Here is a 22,352-nt window from a genome sequence, read left to right on the forward strand (position 1 = left end):
ATAACCCTGGAAGCAAAAAAAAAAAGCTACGTATCTCAAGATAAGACATTTAGTCAATTACTGTTCAACGCTTGATGTCTCGTCACCCAATCTGGTCCCCTACGCCTACACTGAACTTCTCTGTTCCAGTCTCTTGGAAACAGAGTTGGCAGTCAGCTGAGGTAAAGAACAAACACCTCATCACAGACCCCTGTAAGCGTCAACCCGGCTTTGACCTAGTACGTTATGATTGGGCCCTCAATCGCTATCGAACAGGCCATGGCCGGTGCGCCGCTATGTTCCATCGCTGGGGAGCCAGAGATGACCCGAACTGCCCCTGCGGCTCCAGACAGACTATGACCCACATAGTCAATGACTGCCACCTCTCCAGATTCAAAGGAGGTCTCGAGGCTTTGCATCGGGCTCAACCTGATGCTGTTGACTGGCTACGGAAGAAGGGCAAACGCTAGAAGAAGAAGAAATGATATATTTAATGGTGAAAAACTGAAACTTCTTTCTGAAAATCAAGAAAAGTATGAGTTTAATTTATTATTAAGGATCTTAGAGGAAACAGATTATCATGAAATTAAAGTAAGATCAAAATGGAAGTGAGAATTAACCAAACAGCCTTCTCATACTTAATAAGAACTATTGTGATTGGTGTGGAGAGGTAGAATTTGGTGGTGGGTGTATTGTAAACTACATCCCTGAAATCTAGTACTTTTTCAAATAATATAATATATAGCTAAAACCTTATAGACATTATCAAAATTTTAATAGACATTATTAAGAGCTGATAAGAAATTAAAGCATTTATAATAAAATCAACACTAAAAGTGTATTAAATGGATTTCATAGTAAGAGCATATAGAAGGTGATATATTCTAAACAACTAAGTATGAATAGATTAAACAAAGACTTAGAAGTATTTTGGATATGACAAAATGTTATGTTATAACTTCTGGAGTCCTAGGCGAGAAGAAATGGTATGGAACTAAAAATTATTCAAAGAAATTCTGACAAATCTTTCCAAGATTACCAAGAGAGACCTATGATTTCAGAAGCTAAGAACTACAACAAGAAAAACCCAATTTCACCAGAGTGCATCCTAGTTAAATTTCTAAAAGAAAAAAAAAGAAAGAAAAGTATTAAAAACTACTTTTAAATATGAATCCTTACTTCTAACAGGACAAAATTCACATGGCAATAAATACAAACTCTGAAATTATAGAGGACAGATGGAAATGGCACACATTTTTTAAGGGCTGAAAAAGTTTATCAAACTCAACTATGTATGCAAGAAATAAGCACATCATGGGGCTGGGTGGTAGCGCACCTAGTTGATCATATATATTATGATGCACAAGGACCCAGGTTTGAGCCTCAGTCCCCAGCCCAGCTGCAAGGGGAAAGTTTTGTGAGTGATGAAGCCAGGCCGCAGGTGTCTCTCTGTCTCTCTCCCTCTATTATCAATCCCTTTCCTCTCAATTTCTGGCTGTCTCCATCCAATAAATAAAGATAACAAAAAATAAATGATTTAAAAAAGAAAAAAGCACATTTTTAGACAAAAACTAAGAAGATTACTAGGAGATTTATCCTTAAAATAACCACCACAAACATAATATGTAGACTGTATATGATTTGGAACTTCAGAACAAACAGAAGGTAAAAATAAATTTGCTTGAAGGTTAAAGTGAAAATTATAAAAAAGCTAACGTAGTATAGAAAATACAGGATGTCTTTGACTATTAGAATCTGACTTCATGGTAAATTTTTGACACAAGTAGGGTGTTATAAATTTTATGTAAAAACACTATAGCCACTAAAAAATGATAAACTCAAAAACATTAAAAGTTATTAAAAATAATCTCTACAAATGATCAACAAGAGAAACAATTAGAAATCAAATAGAAAATGAATGCTAAATTTTGAAAGTCATTTTATCAAATGCCAACAATTAATTTGAAGAATGGGTAAAAAGAAATATGAGAAAACTTCTTTTTTTGTTTGTTAATTTTTTAAATATTTATTCCCTTTTGTTGCCCTTGTTTTATTGTTGTAGTTATTGATGTCGTTGTTGTTGGATAGGACAGAGAGAAATGGAGAAAGGAGGGGAAGACAGAGAGGGGGAGAGAAAGACAGACACCTGCAGACCTGCTTCACCACCTGTGAAGCAACTCCCCTGCAGATGGGGAGCCAGTCAGGGGCAAGAACCAGGATCCTTATGCTGGTCCTTGTGCTTTGTGCCACATGTGCTTAACCCACTGCACTACCACCCTACCTGGAGAAAACTTATTTAAGACTCAAATAGATAAATTGTGTATAGTAGAATTATAATGAAGTATTTTATAATTTTTAAGTAGAAAAGCACTATTAAGCAAAATAAGTTTCACAGTGATCAATGCCGCTAGCAAATAAAATTTACTTTATATAATTATTAAACAATTCACCAAAGTGATGTAGCAGTCCTTAATACATAGCTATATAGTCAGAGGTTCAAGAATCATGTACAAAACAAAGACGATCAAGTTAAAAGGAGATAGAGGCATCCTCATTTATTTGGGGATGTTAGTGCTATATTCTGAAAGTAGAAATGTTACATGTAAAATAAACAAAGGTACCCAATATCAGGTCAAATACCTTTTTCAAGTGGTCATAAATATCACCAGGAAAAGACATTTTAGCTAAAAATTCTAATCTTAAAAAATTTTAGAGTTGGGGGTCCCAGTGGTGGCAAACTGGGTTAAGCGCACATAGTAGGAAAAGCAAGGACCCACACAAGTATCTGGGTTCAAGTCCCCGGCTCCCCACCTGCATGGGGGTCACTTCACAAGGGAGAAGCAAGTCTGCAGATGTCTGTCTTTCTCCCTGTCTAACTTCCCCTCCCTTCTCAATTTCTTTCTGTCTTATTAAAAACAAAGAAAGACCTGAAAAAAATGGCCACAGAAGCAGTGGATTCTTAATGCAGGCAAGTTAGAATTGTAATCATATACCATACTTGGGCTGGGGAAGAGTACATGATGGTTCTGTAAACAGGGAATTAATGAATAAAAGTCATGACACCTGGAATGCAGGAAAAGCATAGTTTATTGTTACTGACCTAAAATTAGCTCAAGCTACAAGTTCTGGGCCCCATATTTCAGTATTTTATTTTAACCAGAGCACTGTTCAGCTCTGGCTTATGGTGGTGCGGGGGATTGAACCTGGGACTTTGGAGCCTCAGGCATAAGAGTCTGTTTGCATAACCATTATGCTATCTATCCTCCGCCCAAGTAGTTTTTGGTTTTTTTTTTAAAAGTAAAACAGTACACAAAAAAGTTTGGCTAATGTTGGTCGGGATGGTGGCACAATGGATGGAGCATTGGACTCTCTAGCATGAGGTCCTGAGTTCAATCTCCAGTAGCATATGTATCAGAGTGGTGTTTGGTTGTTTCTCTCTCTCTTCCTATTGTTCTTAATAATAAAAATATATTTTAAAAACTTGCTAATTAATCATAGTTAGGTATGGGAGGACCATCAGATGGATTTAAGGCCCCCAAGGCCATCCAAATATCAGAAGATGGGGTGGAGGTTAAGCTTGGAATTTATAGATGTTCTGAAAACCTGCTACAAATATTTACAATTAATTTTTATATATAAAATAGAAGTTCTGGGAAAAAAATGATAATCACATCTGAGGTACCAAAGGTTCTAAGTTCCATCAGCCAAGTTGAATAGTGTTCTGATATATATATATATATATATGGAGAGAGAGAGAGAGAGAGAGAGAGAGAGAGAGAGACTGGACTATCATGATAACTGCTTCATGAAAAAGGCCTTCCACAATCTTAACTTGTAGAACTTATGCATTTTCACCTAAATTTAACTTTAAAAGCATTTTTAGCATTCCCGTTATTATTTGAAAATTAATTCTCTCTTTTCTGCTTGTTACTAATATAAAAATATTTCTTTTGTAAGTTTTAGTATTAGGGTTTTCTTGATAGTCTAAAATAGCTCCACTTGCTTTATTAGCTGAAATTTTACTTAAAAGCACAGCAATATGCTTTTTAAGTATGCTCAATTATTCCTAATAGTCTTTAATAGATAATGTCATTCAATGTCAAATATCAATTTGAAAGTTGGAAGTTTTTTCTGTAACAAAAAATAAATAATTTAAACATCCATTTTAAGTTCAACCACACATATACATCAAAACTTAAATACTTTGTCATACTACATAATTCTTTTTATATATTTTTTATTTAATTTAATACTGTTCTGTTAGGATTTCCCCAACTCTATTCTTAGATCAAAGTGGTATAATGCTTCATTTTAGGTTATATTAACTGTGATGTGGGAATTATACTTATTTTTTTCACAAAGCTAGTATGTTTGAAATTTAATGCTATACATTTATCCCACTGATTTACTATAGTACTCTTTAAGTATAGTCTTAGATTCAATATATTTAAGTAAAACAATGATTTTATTAACATCTTTAAATCAAACTTATCTAAACTAATTTTAGTAATAACCTCATATGAGATATATCTGTTCTTCAAAAATTAACACTTGTCATTTGTATTCTATCATTTCTTTAGTTATTGCATTGTTTCCTACTTTCTTTGCAATAAAGTTTGATAAATTATAATTTTCTTAATCTCTTCTACCTCAAATTCATAAGATAGTTACTTGTACTATAGATGTATTATTTTCCTTTATTCCCCAGAGGCATAGATTATAGAATGGATGCTCAAAAACACAACTACATTATTTCCACCTAAAAGATTATATTTTTAAAGTTTTTCTATTTTCCTATGCGAGCTCTCTAAAGCAATGCCACTCTGAACAGGACTGATTTCAGTTACTCTTACTCCTATGAAAGTACTTTTCTCTTTGCCTATGAACTTTTTTTTTTTAAATCAACAAGACCCAGATGAATTTAAATTTATTTTTAGATTTAAAAATCAATTTTGAATTTTGGAATAGTGATATAGAAAAGCACTTTCTTGTTCTTAATAATGGCTTCCCTTCCTTATAATAAAGGTGATTTGACAAGCAGAATTTTTAAAACTCTGATTGTATACTTGTTATTTATCTTAGGAAGTTTATACTTAGTTGAAAAACATTTCCAGCTGTACATTTTCAAATCTGCCCAATATTTCCAGAATTTAAGTAATATTTTTAGTTGATAAAGAAGTTTGTATCTATAAATATGTTATTTTCTAAATGTGTACTGCCAATAAAAAATGTTATATGCAGTAATTCCATGTAATACTTCTAATGTAAATGAAAAATATTATAAACATGCATTTTTATATCTTCACCTTTATATTTTATCCAATTCTTTCTCTTCTTCTCTCTATTGTAACCTGATAGCTTATTGAGTTCCTGGGTACACCTAAAGGAAGAATTCACAGGATACAGGTGAAGACTTTAGAAAAGTACAGCTTTATTGAGAAAAAGGTACACACCTTTTTTTGAAGAGTGTAGGCCTCATCTTGAGAAATCAGGAAAACCTGAAGTTAAGCTTCATGAAAAGTAGAAAATGTATGTAGTTGAGAAAAGAAAAAATAAAGAAGAAAGAAAAGAAAAGCAGAGAAGAGAAAAGGTGGGAAAGGAAGAGATGACTAGGAGAGGGGAGAGGAACTTAATCTAGTCAGAACAGAGGCTTGAATCGGAATAGAAAAAAGTCCTGCCAGCTGCATACACATTTTTATTGAGGAGAAACAATCTAGCTCATTTGGTGGAAGCATAGTAACAAGGAAAGGAATTACCAGTAGAGAGAAAAATTGACAATTTCAGTGTGTTGTAGGATAAACACACAGATAATGGGTCTGAGACTGGTGCCTGTGGGCATGGACTCATATTTGAGAGGAGAAGAGGTAATTACATGCTTGTTTACTACTTCTTAAAGAAATAATCTATTCATGAGCTTTGTATAACCCAGAGTAATGCAACTCTGGAACTCTGGTTTTAAATTTACCAGAATCTAGATACTTGAGGAAAAAAAAATAAAGCTTGCTAGACAGCAATTATGCAAAAGACTTTCGTGCCTGAGGCTATGAAGTTCCAGGTTCAGTCTTCCTCATCTCCACAGATTTAAACAGTCCTCAGGTAAAATACACACACACACACACACACACACACACACACACACACACACACACACACACACACACACACCAGTGCCCCAGTCTTTTGTGCTTCCTGCATTAAAGCCTTGGTGTGTTCTGTCTTTCTGCCCAAGCATTAATTAACACCATAACACTAACATAAAAGGAAAGTGCAGGACTTCCATGACAATTTTTAAAACAGATTTTTTTCTGTTTCTCTTTATTCATGCCTGGTGATATTCTGCATCTGTATGTATTCCTAATAATGATGTGCCCCTTCTCTCCTCTGTCCCCCATCTCTTTATCTAGCTTTCTTATCTCATTGTATCTCTTTCACTTTTTACCTTCTACTCATTACTTAAAAAAATAATCTACCACTACCAATAACTGTATATTATTGGAAGTCTAATAGGAATGATTCTTCCAGAAATCTTAAGATCACTTTAAATTCCTTCCAAAATATGTTAGATGCTATTAAACCAATTTGTAATTATGGTTGTAAGATTTTATTTATTTATTTATTTATTTATTTATTTTAGAGCATCACATAACTACTTTGTATTGCCTATGAAATGATTGTTTAGGATATACTTATGCTTAAATAGTTGTTAGAAACTTATTTATTGTAAATATATTATTTATTTTAAGGAGAGAAAGACAGAGATATAACACAATACTGTTATGCTTTGCCTTATGGTGATTCTGGGGATTGAACCCAGGACCTCATAAATTCAGACATGTAATCATTTTGCATAACCATTACACTACCTCTGTACTCCTACTTGCTATTTATTTAAAAATCTCAATTTCAGTAAGTATTCTGAATTTTTAAATTTAAATGTGTTCACTTTTTACTCTGCAGTGTACTTTTGGTACCAAGACGTGCCCATTTATTGTGTATTACCTATGGCTATTTTTCTAATGCTGTGCCATTATAGGATAACTACATACAAAAATGTCATATAGCCAGCCTACACTAAAATTATTAACTACATAATTACTTTTTCATTCACTTATTTGGGAAAAAAACATATTGAGAGTGAAGGAAGAGATAGGGAAGAAAAGAGAAAGACATCTGCAGCACTGCTTCACCATTTGTGAAGCTTATAAACGTAGGGTTGAAAGGACAACAAACTTCATTTATTAATGGAATTGGTTTCTAGGCTGTGTGCTGGAAAAAGATGAATAAATGCTTAGTGAAGGGCTGAATGAAACAGTAGAAACATGCCTGAATTCACACAAGCTGCCTACCATAGCCAAGAATGAAATAGGTACTTTGTCAGTGAAGAAATGTGCTGTCACAAGATGATTGAGCAAGGAGTGATGGTCCTCAATGTTAACAGAGAAGCCAAAAATAAAGACTGAAAGCCCAATATCACAGAAAGCCAATCTTCATCATCACACAAGCACTTGCAGGAAGGAAAATATGATTTATCACACAGCCAGAGGTTGAGATTTAAATTCAGATCAAAAACCTTCTCCTCCAAACAGTTTTTACCTTTTTTGCTCTTTTAACAAGTGGATATGATATGGGAGAGGTCAAGAAATCTAGGAACTGGATCTTGGACTTCCTTCAAGCTTTCATCTCCTCAACTTTTTCTGCCATAAATCAATGACTATTGTGTGACCCAGGAGATAAACCAATGGATTTATCTGAAGCATAGGACTCTCAGATGTGAGCTTCTGTGTTCAATCTGTAGCACCACATGTGCCAGACATGGTTCTCTGGTTATCTTACTCCTCATAAATATTTAAAAATTAAAGGTAACAGAACCAGGTGGTGGCACATCCAGTGGAATGCACAATCTTCCATTGGCACCTCCAGGGGGGAGGTTTCATATGAGTGATAGAGCAGTGCTATCACTCTATCACACAGGTGTCTCCTCTCTTCTTTCCTTTTATGGCTCCCCCCATCCCCTCTCAATTTCTGTCCAAAAAAGGGGGGGAGACTAAAAATAATGGTGGATTGCTTTGTAGGAAATAAGCCCTAGCAACAATCATGGCAGTACTTAGAAATGTTTATAAAATAAGATAAAAATGGAAAACACCGCTATTCCTAGAACAAAAAGCCTTTCAAGAGTTTTAACTACATTTTTTTTTTTCTAGAGCACTGTTCATCTCTGGCTTATAGTAGAGCAGGGACTTGAACCTGGGTCTTTGGAACCTTAGGCATGAAAGCCTGTTTACATACCATTATGTTATCTACCCTCTGCCCACTACTCCCCATTACTATAGTAAGGGATATAGCTATTAGGAAAAGGGTAGATATTTTATTTTATGGGGCTGTCTATTTGCCATCTGGCTCCAGCACAACAACTGCTGAAGTTGACATAAACTCAATTAACTTCTGGCCACCCCCTCCCCCAAGGTCATATCGGATAACCCAAACCCATTATATTGGGGCTCCATATCAACAGTGCTGCCTACATGGACTTTCTATTGAATGAGGTGGAATTATTCCCTTCATTAGTTAATTCTGTGTGGTGTCTACTGGTTGAGTTTTGTTACTATACTAACTGATTTTCTAACATGATATCCTAACTTATATCCTAACATTCTTGAATAACTGAAAAACATAATTTATGAATGCCATTTCTAAATAGAAACTTAGTTAAGGAAGAATTATTTACCCATGATCCCCAGTATAATTTCTCAGTGACATTTTCCATTGAGGTTCTTGATTCTGTCATCTATTAATGTGTTTTGATACTCTGCCAGTTTATAGCACTGCTATTTCTACCATTGACATCTACAATTTTTGAAATTGTATATGAATATAAATTTTATCACCTTATTGTATATGAATATAAATTGTATCACCTTATTGTATATGAATATAAATTGTATCACCTTAGCAATCCTCATTACATTTAATATATATAGTCTGTTTACACAGTTAAATAATTGCTTACATATATCAAAAGACAAGGAGGTTGAATGATGGGGTCAAAATGAAGAGTAAAGATTAAAAGGTAGTTTTCCCCTATAGTGCTATTGGTTGATATCTGACTTTTCAGGAAAGAAATACAGTACAGTCTATAAGCATTTTGGATATTAACAAGAATAGTTGGTCCCTTACAAATATGTGCCCAAAAATCAGATAAGGATTTAATTTTTTAATGTGTTTCCTTAATTTTCTATACTTTCCTTATTTGCTTATCTGCCATCTACCTATCATCTAGCTAGCTAGTTATCTGTTTATCTATCTATCTACCATCTGTCTGTCTACAGACATTATGCTAAGATGGCTACAGACAAATCCATATTATGACTGCAGATTTTCTCAGGCCTCACTTTGCTCAATTTCTATCAAACTTCAACATTAATAGTTATACACAGTTTTATTGCAGTGAGTTTAGCTAAGCATTGTATGAGAAATAACTAAGATATGGAACATCTGTTCAAACCAGTGTATAACCAAAATCTCCCTTGACTAATTTAACATATTCCCTTTTCATGGAACTTCTATATACTGTAAATCTTATTTTTATAAAATAAACACTTATTTTTCCACTTTTTCCCTCTATGTTTATATAAATCATTTCAATTTCCACATAAATTTTCTAAACATGATAAAAATATATTACTTTAATTCCAATAGCATTTGAACAATTCTCTCTTATAACAGATATATTTTGTAGCGTTTATTTTCTTTCCAAAAGGTTTTATGCAATGCTAACTCAAGTAATTCTCTATAAGTATTGTTTTAAATTAAAATACAATTTGTTTTGATGCCTTTTAAAAGAACCCAGTTTACTTAGTACATGAGAGTGGTTTTAGTGTTTGACAATAGAAACCCCAGAATGGCAGTTATATGGAGCCAGTTGTGGCTACTTTATTGTCATTTAGAATCTTCTCTTCTGCACAATTTTAGTATGCTACTTTATCCATGAGTGAACAATGACTCATCATTTTAAGTATGACTTCAAGAACATCCAAAGCAAAGGCTAGGCAATTAACATTTACGAATGCAAATTATTTATCAGGTGCTAAAGTTAAACATATCCTCATTTGATCATTACTACTTAGTGAGTTTTTCTTGTTAAAATTAGGATCCTTGATTTAAGTTACTTTACTCTTTCAAATAAGCATTGAAGTTACTTGTTTGTAGATCCTAAAGTGTGCATATTTATTACAAAATTATTAAACAAATACACTAATAAAAAGGAAGCTTTTAAAAAATCATATTTGGTCCTAAAAGCTAATTTCTAATAACATCAATGTGTGAGATCTAGTACATCTATTAGTTCTATCTTGGTTGCTAATATTCTATGTAGAGTCCTAATATAATATGGAGAATGTTCTAGGTCTTTATACTACACATTTTTTTTATTGATAACTTATGACAGTCTTGAAAGATTTTCATAGGGATGAGCATATTTAGCAGATGTATCAATTAAATTAATAAGAGCTAACAACAGTAATAATTTCTTCATAGACAGTAATATTTAAAATTCTGAAATTGTACTGAACTACAGTAAAAAAAAATTCAGTTTTGTTGGCTGCATCTTGGTAATTACTTTCTTTTTTTGCTGTCAGTAAAAGAGATTTTATTTCAGTACCAAGACTGAGATAGCTGTGTTTTGTCTTCAAACTTATTTAGTCCATTGTAACTTACTATTATTATCACCTAATATTGAGGAACATACATTGGTGAGATAACCAACTGAAATATAGCATTGGTTCTGTGAAATCAATGAATAAATATAATTAAGATGATTTATTATGGTCCAAGAGATATTATAGTGGCTATACAAAACTTTTCATGCCTGTAGTTCCAAGGTCCTAGAGGTTCAGTCGTCAACACCACTGTCAGTCAGTGCTGAGTAGTGCTCTGGTAAAAAATTAAGTAAGTAAATAAGTAAAAATAAAATTTGGGGCCAGGAGATAGATCACTTGATGGAGCATACACTTTGTAATGTGTAAAGATCTAAGTTCAATTCCCTAGTTACTATTGATACATGGAAGCACCATCTAAAAGAGAAGCTTTACAAGGAATGGGTAGTGTGGGTGTCCCAATCCTTCTCTCTCTCTCTCTCTCTCTCTCTCTCTCTCTCTCCCTTTCCCTCTGTCTCTGTCTCTCATTCCTTTGCCCCCACAACCTCCCAAGCATTGTTGTTGCTGTCATTTCTGATATATGACATTCTCACAGGGATAAAGTTCTATCTCATTTAATTGCATTTCTTTGACAGTCAATGACTTGAAGCATTTTTTTTTTATATATACATCTGTGGGTCTTTGGACTTCTTCTGTCTGCTCATACCCTCTTCCCATTTTTGGATCTGGTCACTTGTCTTTTGAATACTGTGTTTAGTGAGTTCTTTATATATTTTTGTTATTAGCATTTTTGTCTGATGTATGGCATATAAAGATCTCCTATTTTAAGGTGTCTGTTTCTTTGGCTGTGAAGGAGCTTTTCAATTTAATTTTTTTGAAGAGAGACAGTCTAGTTATTGTCTTCATGAAGCCATCTTCTCAAGATAATGAATTCTATATGAAAGTTGAGTTTTTCATCTAGGATCTCTAAAATCCAGTGCAATGTGCATAGAATAATGAACAAATTTATAAATTTATCTAGGTGAAATTCTCTTCAAAAGCATATAGTGATGTGCAAATAAAATTTGAGGCTCAAAGAAATATTTGAGGTCACACATACAAAGGATTTCAATGTGAAAGGAGTCTATATAAATCATAAAGCATGTTTTCTATTATCTGTTAAGAAGCACTACATTCCAATCCTAAATCCAACACTTTCATTTTTACTTTTTTATTGGCCCCAAGGTTATCTCGAGTTAACAATAGCTTTCTTTTCTTCTACCTCATAAACATGTCACTATGTTTTTATCAATCTTGAATGCATATTGTATGACATCCACTGATTATGAATAATAGTGTAAACATACGGAAAACAAAAACAAAACACCTGATTGCATTAATTGAATCTCTATAATTTTGTCTTAAATATTATTACAATTAAGCTGTAAAACCAGGAAAAGTCAGGGGTTGGGCGGTGGCGCAGTGGGTTGAGCTCACGTGGGCAAAGCGCAAGGACGAGCGTAAGGATCCCGGTTCGAGCCCCAGGCTCCCCACCTGCAGGGGAGTCTTCACAGGCGGTGAGGCAGGTCTGCAGGTGTCTATCTTTCTCTCCCCCTCTCTGTCTTCCCCTCCTCTCTCCATTTCTCTCTGTTCTATCCAACAACGAACAACATCAGCAATGGTAAAAATAATAACCATAACGAGGATCTAACAACAAGGGCAACAAAAGGGGGAAAAAATGGCCTCCAGGAGCGGTGGATTCATGGTGCAGGCACCGAGCCCAGCAATAACCATGGAGGAAAAAAAAAAAAAAAAAAACAGAAAAAGTCTTTACTACACTGGCAGGCTCATTTGAATCTTGTTGTCCATATTAATAAATTCCCCCAATTGCTTTAAGATGTATTATCTGTCTCTATTCTACAAATTCTTCATATAGTCCAGTAATTCAACAATTTCCCTTTTCAATTCAGCTAGAATCCTTCACAATTATTTACATTGTTTATCTAGCCCATTTAATCTAATCCCTAATGTCAATGTTGTTAAGTTGTATAGTAAGATAAAACAAATACTGGAATGTATAGAAATTTTAATTCTACACTTTGGCATAATTTTCCTTTTTTGCTGTCTGTTAGTGGAGAGATAATACATCTCAGTTTCTTAGTTTTCTGGAGGTTAAAAGTCTGAGATCAGAATGTCATGGCTGGTTTCTGAGAAGAGTTTTTCCACTGAGGTTTTGACAGCTGCCTTCTCATTGCATCCTCTCATTATGAGCTAGCTGAATACAGCCTTTTGTTTGTTCAGATTAATTTTCATTAAATAAATTGAAGTGATTAGTCATGAGAAGAAAGGACAAACTAATATAATGTATATAATGTCAAGGTGTAGTTCTTTGTCTTGATGCCCTTAAAATCAGTTTTCATGGTAATTTCCAATTTGGCCAATTTTCATGTTTACTCAGCTTGCTAACACCAACACATTGTCCATTTTCCTATACAGTACTCTTTGAAATACCAGATAGATCTGGGTGATGAGACAAATTCCTTGTCTTTCTTTTCTTTGGTGCCAATAGTCTTCCATCAGGACCCTATTATTTTATCTCTTTAGAATCCACAAAAATGTGCTGGTGTACAGATATAAAAATGGTCTTTCTTATAAGGGAACTAATCCCATTCATGAGAGGCTTACTCTGATGATCTAACGCTATGTTTAAAATGCCAGTACATGACATTAGAGTTTTAACATAAAACTTCAGGGGGAGACAGAACAACTCATTTCACTGCACATCCTTGTTGTACTTCATTATTAAGATAGAAAATTATAAAATAAAATTTCAGCCTTTTAGTATCTATATGACTGTGGCTTCTTTGTTCCTTAATAAAAGGCTTACAGTAAAGTTGTAGTAATTAAGATATTTCCACATTTCAAAAATAATTTGTAGATATTTGTTCTTTGACTTTTATTATAGTCATTTGAGATTGACTCATTCATTTTAGAGAATGAAAATTATAAGGTCCCTAAAGAAAATTCATAAATGAGGGGTTCTAAACAAAAATTAGTATTATATTAATCTTCATTCATAACTGATTTTATATTACCATTATTTACAGATATCTAACAGATAAAACAGACCCTGACACAATGCTGTACATTCATTAATATTAAAATGAAGTTATATTTATGATTAAAAATTACTTCTGATTTTTGTACAGAATTTTTTTTTTTTTGCCTGGGATAAACCCCACTTGGTCATGATGAAAAATCTTTTTGATATACTGCTGTATCCGGTTGGCTAGAATTTTGTTCAATATTTTCGCATCTATGTTCATCAGAGATATTGGTCTGTAGTTTTCTTTTTTGGTTGTGTCCCTGTCTGCTTTTGGTATCAGGGTGATGTTGGCTTCATAGAAGCTGGCAGGGAGTATTCCAGTGTCTTCAATCTTCTGGAAGACTTTTAAAAGTAGAGGTATTAGTTCTTCTTTGAAAGTTTTGTAGAATTCATTTGTAAAACCATCTGGTCCAGGACATTTATTTTTGGGAAGATTTTTGATAACTGTTTCAATTTCATTAGCTGTGATGGGCCTGTTCATGTTATCCACATACTCTTTACTTAGTTTTGGAAGTTGGTAGGTATCTAGGAAATCATTCATTTCTTCCAGGTTGTCTAGCTTGGTGGCATATAGTTGTTCATAGAAGCCTCGCATGATATGTTGAATTTCTGCAATGTCTATTGTGATATCTCTCATTTACTATCCGATTTATTTGGGTCTTCTCTCTTTTTTGTTTTGTGAGTCTGGCTAAAGGTTTGTCGATTTTGTTTACTCTTTCGAAAAACCAACATTTACTTTCATTGATCTTTTGTATGGTTTTCCTATTCTCAATGTTATTTATTTCTGCCCTAACTTTAGTGATTTCTGTCCTTCTGGTTGCTTTAGGATTCCTTTGTTGTTCTTCTTCTAGGTCTTTAAGATGTGCAATCAGGCTGTTTATTTGTGCCTTTTCTTGTTTCCTAATGTGTGCTTGTATAGCTATGAACTTCCCTCTTAGGACTGCTTTAGCTGTGTCCCAAATATTTTGATAGCTTGTGTCTTCATTTTCATTGAACTCTCGAAACATTTTGACTTCTTCCTTGATTTCCTCTTTGACCCAGAAGTTGTTAAGAAGTGTACTGTTGAGCTTCCACATTTTGGGACTGTTACTAATCTTTTGTTGATTGTTAAGTGTTAATTTAATTCCACTGTGGTCTGAGAAGATGCTTGGGATGATTTCAGTGCTCTTGAATTGGCTGATGCTGTCTTTGTGGCCTAACATATGGTCTATCCTTGAGAATGATCCATGTGGATTTGAGTAAAATGTGTATTCCAGTTTCTTGGGATGAATGACTCTGAAAATGTCCAATAGTTCTAGTTTATCTATCTCTTCATTTAGCTCCCTTATGTCTTTACTGATTTTCTTCCTGGATGATCTGTCAAGTTGAGATAGTGGGGTGTTGAAGTCCTCTACTATGATTGTGTTACTGTTAATATATTGCTGTAGCACTTTCAGTAGAAGTTTGATGTATTTAGATGGCTTCTCATTGGGTGCATAGATATTAATAATTGTTAAGTCCTCTTGATTGACTGATCCTCTGAGCATTAAGTAGTGTCCATTCCTATCTTTTTTAATCTTATCTATTTTAAAGTCTATCATGTCAGATATGAGAATAGCTGTTCCTGCCCTTTTTTGTGGGCCATTGGTTTGTATGATAGTTTTCCATCCTTTCACTTTAAGTCTGTGTTTGTCTTGTTGAGTTAGGTGAGTTTCCTGTAGACAACATATTGTTGGGTTGTGTTTTCTGATCCATCTTTCTACTCTGTGTCTTTTAATAGGTGAATTCAGGCCATTGACATTTATTGATATCAAAGATTGAAGATATTTTAACGCCATTCTTGAAGAGTTTTAGAGTGTTTTGATATATGTCCTATTTGTGGTGGTCTGGTTGTTTATAGGAGACCTTTCAGAACTTCTTTCAGGGCAGGCTTGGTGATGGTTGCTTCCTTCAACTGTTGCTTGTCTGAGAAGGTTTTGATGCTTCCATCTAGTCTGAATGACAGTCTAGCAGGATACAGTATTCTTGGCTGAAAGCCTTTCTCATTGAGCACTCGATAGATATCTTGCCATTCTCTTCTGGCCTGTAGTGTTTGTATGGAGAAGTCTGCTGCTAATCTTACGGGTTTTCCTTTGTAGGTGACTCTTTGTTTTTCTCTTGCAGCCTTGAGGATCCTTTCTTTATCCTTATTCCTTTCCATTCTAAGTATGACATGTCTTGGTGTCTTTAGGTCTGGGTTAATTCTGTTTGGGACCCTCTGGGCTTCTTGAATCTTTATGTCTTTGGTGTTGTCTAGACTAGAGAAATTTTCAGCTATTATGGCCTGGAGAATGCTTTCTTCCTCTCCTTTTCTTTCTTCCTCTGGTAAGCCAATAATGCGTATATTGTTTCTTTTGAAGTCATCCCATAGGACTCTGTTGTTGTTTTCAGCATCTCTTAATCTCTTTTTGAGATCTCTTACTTCTTTTTTAGTTGTCTCTAATTCATCCTCAATCTTGCTAATTCTGTCTTCAGCCTCATAGATTCTATTCTCTCTGCCCTCTACTGCTTTCTGGAGTTCATCTATTTTGTTGCCCTGCTCTGATACTGTTTTAGCTTGTTCAGCTAGTTGCCTTCTTAGCTCAGCAATTTCAGCTTTCAGCTCTCTAATAACCATGAGATTATTAGAATTTTCTTCCATATTCTCATTTGTTGTTCCTGCATTTCTGATTACAATTTTTTCAAATTCTTTACTCACTCCTGTTATTATTTCCTTAGCTAATGTTTGGATGTTGAACTCGTTTTGTGCTTCACCCTCTGAAGGACTTTTAGCTGGACTCTTTTCCTGGTTCGAGTCTCCAATATTTTTTCTTGTTGTTTTAACCATTTTATATATTATGTTATGAGTTCCCTTTATCAGTACTTTTCAAATTATTGATCACTATTGCCTGGATTGACTTGTGTCTAAGTAATTTAATCAAAGGGTTTACCATGGTGGAAGTTAACAGTTTTTTCAATCCCTGAGTTGGAGGTCAGTGGTGTAAAAGCCTCTTTTTTTTTTTCTTCCCTGTAGGCTATGGGAGCCTGAGGGCTTTTAAACTGTCAATAGGCTTCTTAGCTTTATCACTGACTCCTGACCAAGAGATAAAGCAAGGTGTGGCAGAGATAATCCAGTGGTTATGCAAAGAGACTTTCACAGCCCCTCAGCTATGCCACCGAGGTATAGGTCTTCTCCTGAGTTTCCCGGTTAGACCTCTGTCCCCTGGTGTCCATCCCCGTTGCTGCTCCAGATTCTGAGGGTAGTAGCAATGGAGACTCAGAGTTGCACTTGGTGAGTCTCTGGGGAGTCCTTTCCTCCCTTCAGCTGTCCCCTTGTTGTGGAGCAGACTGGAGGTGGTGTCTCCACTGATAAACTGTTGAACTTTTAGCAGTCACTTAATCTCTCCTTAGGCCCCTCTCTCCTCTCTGGCACCAGCCACGCATGTTTGTACTCACGGGTGATTTACTGGGTTCCTGTGGTCATTCTAGTCCTGTCTTGTTTCGGTCCGGGTGGTCTCCTTTGGTATTCCTAGTTGATCCGGGAGAGGAGAGGAGAGGAGAGGAGAGGAGAGGAGAGGAGAGGAGAGAAAGCGATCTGCTCTTTGTACAGAATTTTTATGTGTACAAAGTTATAGAAGTATTCACTATATGACAACAAAAATGGTTTCAATGAATTTCAAAAGAGTTCCTAAGAACTGTAATATGCAGATTTCCATCCTTGCACTACTGAATGTCAAGTACACTTTTAACAGTAAGTAGTCCCTGCTTTTGTTAACTTTTACATCCATAAGTTGATCACACAAATCAAATTGGTACCGTATCCTTTTACCTTACATACCAATCTTTGTTTCTTTTATAATGCTGTTATACCATCTTGAAATATTGATGTGTCTCAGTGTTTATCTCTGTAATTTCACCAGTGTTAGACCTAGTCATCTAAAAATCTCCCAGGATGCCCAGGACTATGTTCATGTATAAACATATACATAAAAATCAGAAATTATAATATCTATGTTATATCTTGCTCTATATACCACCCCATGAAATATAAATACATAAAAGCCAAATGTAATAAAAAATCTTTATCATTCCTCTGGTCTAAGTTAATGGTTTCCTTATCTTCTCAAGTAACACAAGCTTGAATCCTGAGTTTTACCTGAAGTTTATATTTTTCCCATGTTTCTTAATTGAATATCTGTTGGTATGCATGAGACCCTTTCTGTTTCATTTGGTTTAAATCCCCCCTGCTTAACACTATTCTATTTACATAACCACTTCATTCTATTTATATAACCGCTGTTAACAAGCACCTCCCTCCAGGGCATTGGTTCAATCCCCAGTTTCATGATATGTTTTTGCTCCACCCCCCTCCTTGTCACACCCTGATCCCTTCTTTATCACACCCTGATTTTCACCAGTCACTTTTCTCTCCATCCTCTCTTTGTCACATCCTGTTTCCACCTTACTTGGCAAGTATATATAAAGACAGCATTGTGAGTTTTACTTACTTTACCTTTAGTTTAGCTTAGCTCGGCTTAGATTGTGCTGCGTCCTGCATGAATAAAGAGATACTGCGTACAACCCAGCCATGAGTCCCTGGTCGTCTGTTACCTGCCCGTGAAGCCAGCCCGGAGAAAACAACATAGCCCATAGAAAACAACATATGGCGCCCGAACAGGGACTGAAATAAGCTCTGAAACATGGACTGGCATCAACGTGGTACCCTACCCACCCATCGTCCAGATAAGTAAACTTGGCTACCCATCCACCATGGGTTGCCTTTCTACTTATGAAGAGGTTTGCCAAAGCCTCTACTGTTTCATCATGAGACAGTTACTCTGTCTCTGGAACATTTTGCTCTGGGCCAAACTTTGTTTCCCTGACCGGGAACTTTGGTTTCTTATGACGGGGATCATAGAGCTTGGGAGATGCTCGGAGATTTCTCCTTGGACTTTCTGGATTCCCTCTCCCATGTTTCCTGAGGAAAAGGACTACATTTTGCTCCGGGCCACAATTTGGTTCTTTATGACCGTGATCGTAGACCTTGGGACATGCATGGGGATTTCCCCTGGGACTTTCTGGACTTCTTCTCGCATGTTTCCCATGGAGAAGGACTACTCTAATTTGAAGAACATTCTCAAGTACCCTGGCAGTTCCCAAGTATGGAGACACGTGGTTAGTTCTACTCTCCTGAATGGATTCTTTCTTCGATGGGAAGACGCTTTTAAAAATGGGTGCCTGAAGCAATCCAGCAGGAACAGTCAGAAACACCCTAAATGGAATTTCGAGGACCTTTTTGGACTAGGTCGCCCTCCGGGGATTCTTCATCCTACATGGTAAGATCTTGATAATCTGGTTCAAGTTGCGTTTCATAAGAGAATGATTTGAATGACTGAATTTTTGTTTGACATTGACTTAAAAAAAAAATGCTGGACACAGCCATGATTTCTAGAGACATCCAGAAACAATTCAAAAATTGTTTTTTCCCTCCTATGATTTCTCTTTTACGTCTTGACATGAATCTGAAACGTTTAATCCTGAAAACTGTATGAGTTATGGGTGGGGCAGATAGTGCAATGATTATGTTAATTATTCTCATGCCTAAGGCTTTTAACCGTGGTTCTTCTGTTTACCTTTCCACATTTTATTGAGTTTAAAGTGTTTTAACAACCTTGAAATGATACTAGAAAGGACTTCCAATTATAATGGAGTTATCAATGATAGTAAACTTCTAATCTGCTACAAGTTTTGTTTGACAAGTAAGTGAATTTCAGCTGTCAGGTCTTCACATGAAAAAGCATCTACTCAAATGGAATTCCCGGAAATCCATTTGGACCCCTGTTCTCTGACATCGCTCCCGGAAACCAATGATGTGACCTGGCACGACCTGAAGAAACAGATTCACAGACTCGAAAGCTCACTCTCTACAGAAAAGCAGAATTCTGGTGGCCGACATTCCCCATCGAGACAGACTTGCAGCGTTTCATCCTCCGGCATTTTCTTCTGTGGTCAGCTACTTTGGACTGACACCTCCATCGGACTTACTGGTACACACAGCTGTGTTTCTCAAAGACTAACTTCAGCCAATTGCCTTGAGACTTTATAGACCATGTCCCCTCGCCTGCAGGCTCTGTCCCAGAGGCAGAAAACTCCCCCTCCTTATTAGGTTATGCCCACAGAGGCATGAAGCGCCCCAAGAGGCAAGATATGCCCACAGAGGCAGGAAATGCCCTTTGAGGCAAGAGATGCCCCCAGAGGCATGAAGCGTTCCCAGAGGCAAGAAATGCCCTTTCGCCTGCTAGGCCTTGCCCTTTGAGGCAAGAAAAGCTCCCCTTGGCATCACACTGGTTATTGCTGCTCGCCTATTTTGTTTTCCATGTCCTATGCCAGTTATTTTGAAAACGCCTGTACGATATACGTTTCTGTTCACCCCACAATGGCCATTAGTTAAAAAGAAAGGGGGAATTGTTGGTATGCATGAGACCCTTTCTGTTTCATTTGGTTTAAATCCCCCCTGCTTAACACTATTCTATTTACATAACCACTTCATTCTATTTATATAACCACTGTTAACAAGCACCTCCCTCCAGGGCATTGGTTCAATCCCCAGTTTCATGATATGTTTTTGCTCCACCCCCCTCCTTGTCACACCCTGATCCCTTCTTTATCACACCCTGATTTTCACCAGTCACTTTTCTCTCCATCCTCTCTTTGTCACATCCTGTTTCCACCTTACTTGGCAAGTATATATAAAGACAGCATTGTGAGTTTTACTTACTTTACCTTTAGTTTAGCTTAGCTCGGCTTAGATTGTGCTGCGTCCTGCATGAATAAAGAGATACTGCGTACAACCCAGCCATGAGTCCCTGGTCGTCTGTTACCTGCCCGTGAAGCCAGCCCGGAGAAAACAACATAGCCCATCGAAAACAACAAATATCGACTGAAAAATTATATCACATCTTTCAATTCCATTTTCATTTTTTAATCTAATTGCAAATGAACTATTTGAGACCCTAACAATTACTGCTTTGGGATTTTTTGCTTAATATTCATAATTAATTTTTTTATGATCATTCTCCGATTTTGTAAATGTATCCAATAGCTTTTAGCTAGAATGTCCTTTCTACAAAGGCTATTAGTCATAAGTCGGTGGCTTCACATCATTTAACAGTGTTTCATTATCTTCATGTTAAAGCTTAGGTTTCTACATGAAGACTCAACTTTCTAAAAAATTAGCCACAATTTATCTTCATCTTAGTTTACCACCTCTAGAATTATTATCAAATGGAATTCTCTGTAGGTTTTTCAAGATACCTCATTCTTCACATCACAGTATCTCTCCACATAATGCCCTTGCCCAGAATTAATAGTCAAGCTCAGGTGACACTTCCATCATTGAACGTTTCACAAAGCAAATTTCTCTGGGATTCTCAGTAACATTCTACTTTAGTTTACCTTAATTTTAGTGAATATCCTGTGACAGGACCAAAGTCCCATTATGTAATGAGTTTAAATACATGTAGAAGTTTCATCTTTACTTTGTCTTACAGAGACGATTTAAAAATGAAATTGTGCTTATGAGCTTTCCATGCTGAATTTTCTCTAAAGTCTTATCATAGACATGATTCCACAACTCTTCAAATTGCTCAAAAAAGAAAAACCCTTAAATTATACAGTTGAAAGAAAAACTGGATGGTATGTAGTTTATATATGAGGAAAGTTGTTATTGATAAATATATGTTTTCAGACCTGAATTTTAATAAGACATCCAGGTTGTCTATACACACGCACACGCACAAACATTTAGATAATACTATGTAGTATTGCAGGAGTCTTCAACCTCTTTTCTGAAATCACTATTTCCTTTAGGTACTTTTTTTTTTTTTTTTTTTTAATAAGAGAGCTAACGGAGACAGTAACAAACACTAGAGCACTGCTCAGCTCTGGCTTATGGTGTTGCTGGGAATTGAATCTGGGATCTTGAAGCCTCAGGCATGAAAATCTTTTACATAGCTATTATGCTGTCTCCCTTAGCCCTACTTATGACTTCTAATCCTCATAAGTACAAAATAATCATTTGACCATAGCATTGGTATCTATGCTTTGCATAATTTTAATTATGTGTATATATCAAGAATTCTCCTTGAACTTTGTGCAATGATGTATTTCCATTAATTATAAGATTTTCCTGGCCAGGGGTAGATAGCATAATGATTATGTAAAGAGACTGTCATGCCTGAGGCTCCAAAGTCCCAGGTTCAATGCCCTGCACCACCATAAGCCAGAGCTGAGCAGTGCTTTGGTAATAATAATAATAATAATAATAATAATAATAATAATAAATTTTTAAAAAAGATTTTCCTTTTGTGAGAAATCTATACAGCATTTGATAACATTTTACTGTACTCCAATTACACTTTCTTCCAAGATATTACAATTTCTCTATAAATTTAACTTTTTATCATTACTTTTTCAAATCTAGCTTAGTAATATAATATACATAGTATTTTAATAATATAATTTATGTGTTTATATAAAGTGACTATTTATTCAGATCATCTAAGAAGCAAATGCCAAAGTAAGTTATATGCAAGAACTTATTAGGAAATTGTCTTGAAAATAAATGGAGAAATAGTGCT

Source organism: Erinaceus europaeus, chromosome 1 (assembly GCF_950295315.1).
Source record: "Erinaceus europaeus chromosome 1, mEriEur2.1, whole genome shotgun sequence".
In the NCBI taxonomy this organism is placed as follows: Eukaryota; Metazoa; Chordata; class Mammalia; order Eulipotyphla; family Erinaceidae; genus Erinaceus; species Erinaceus europaeus.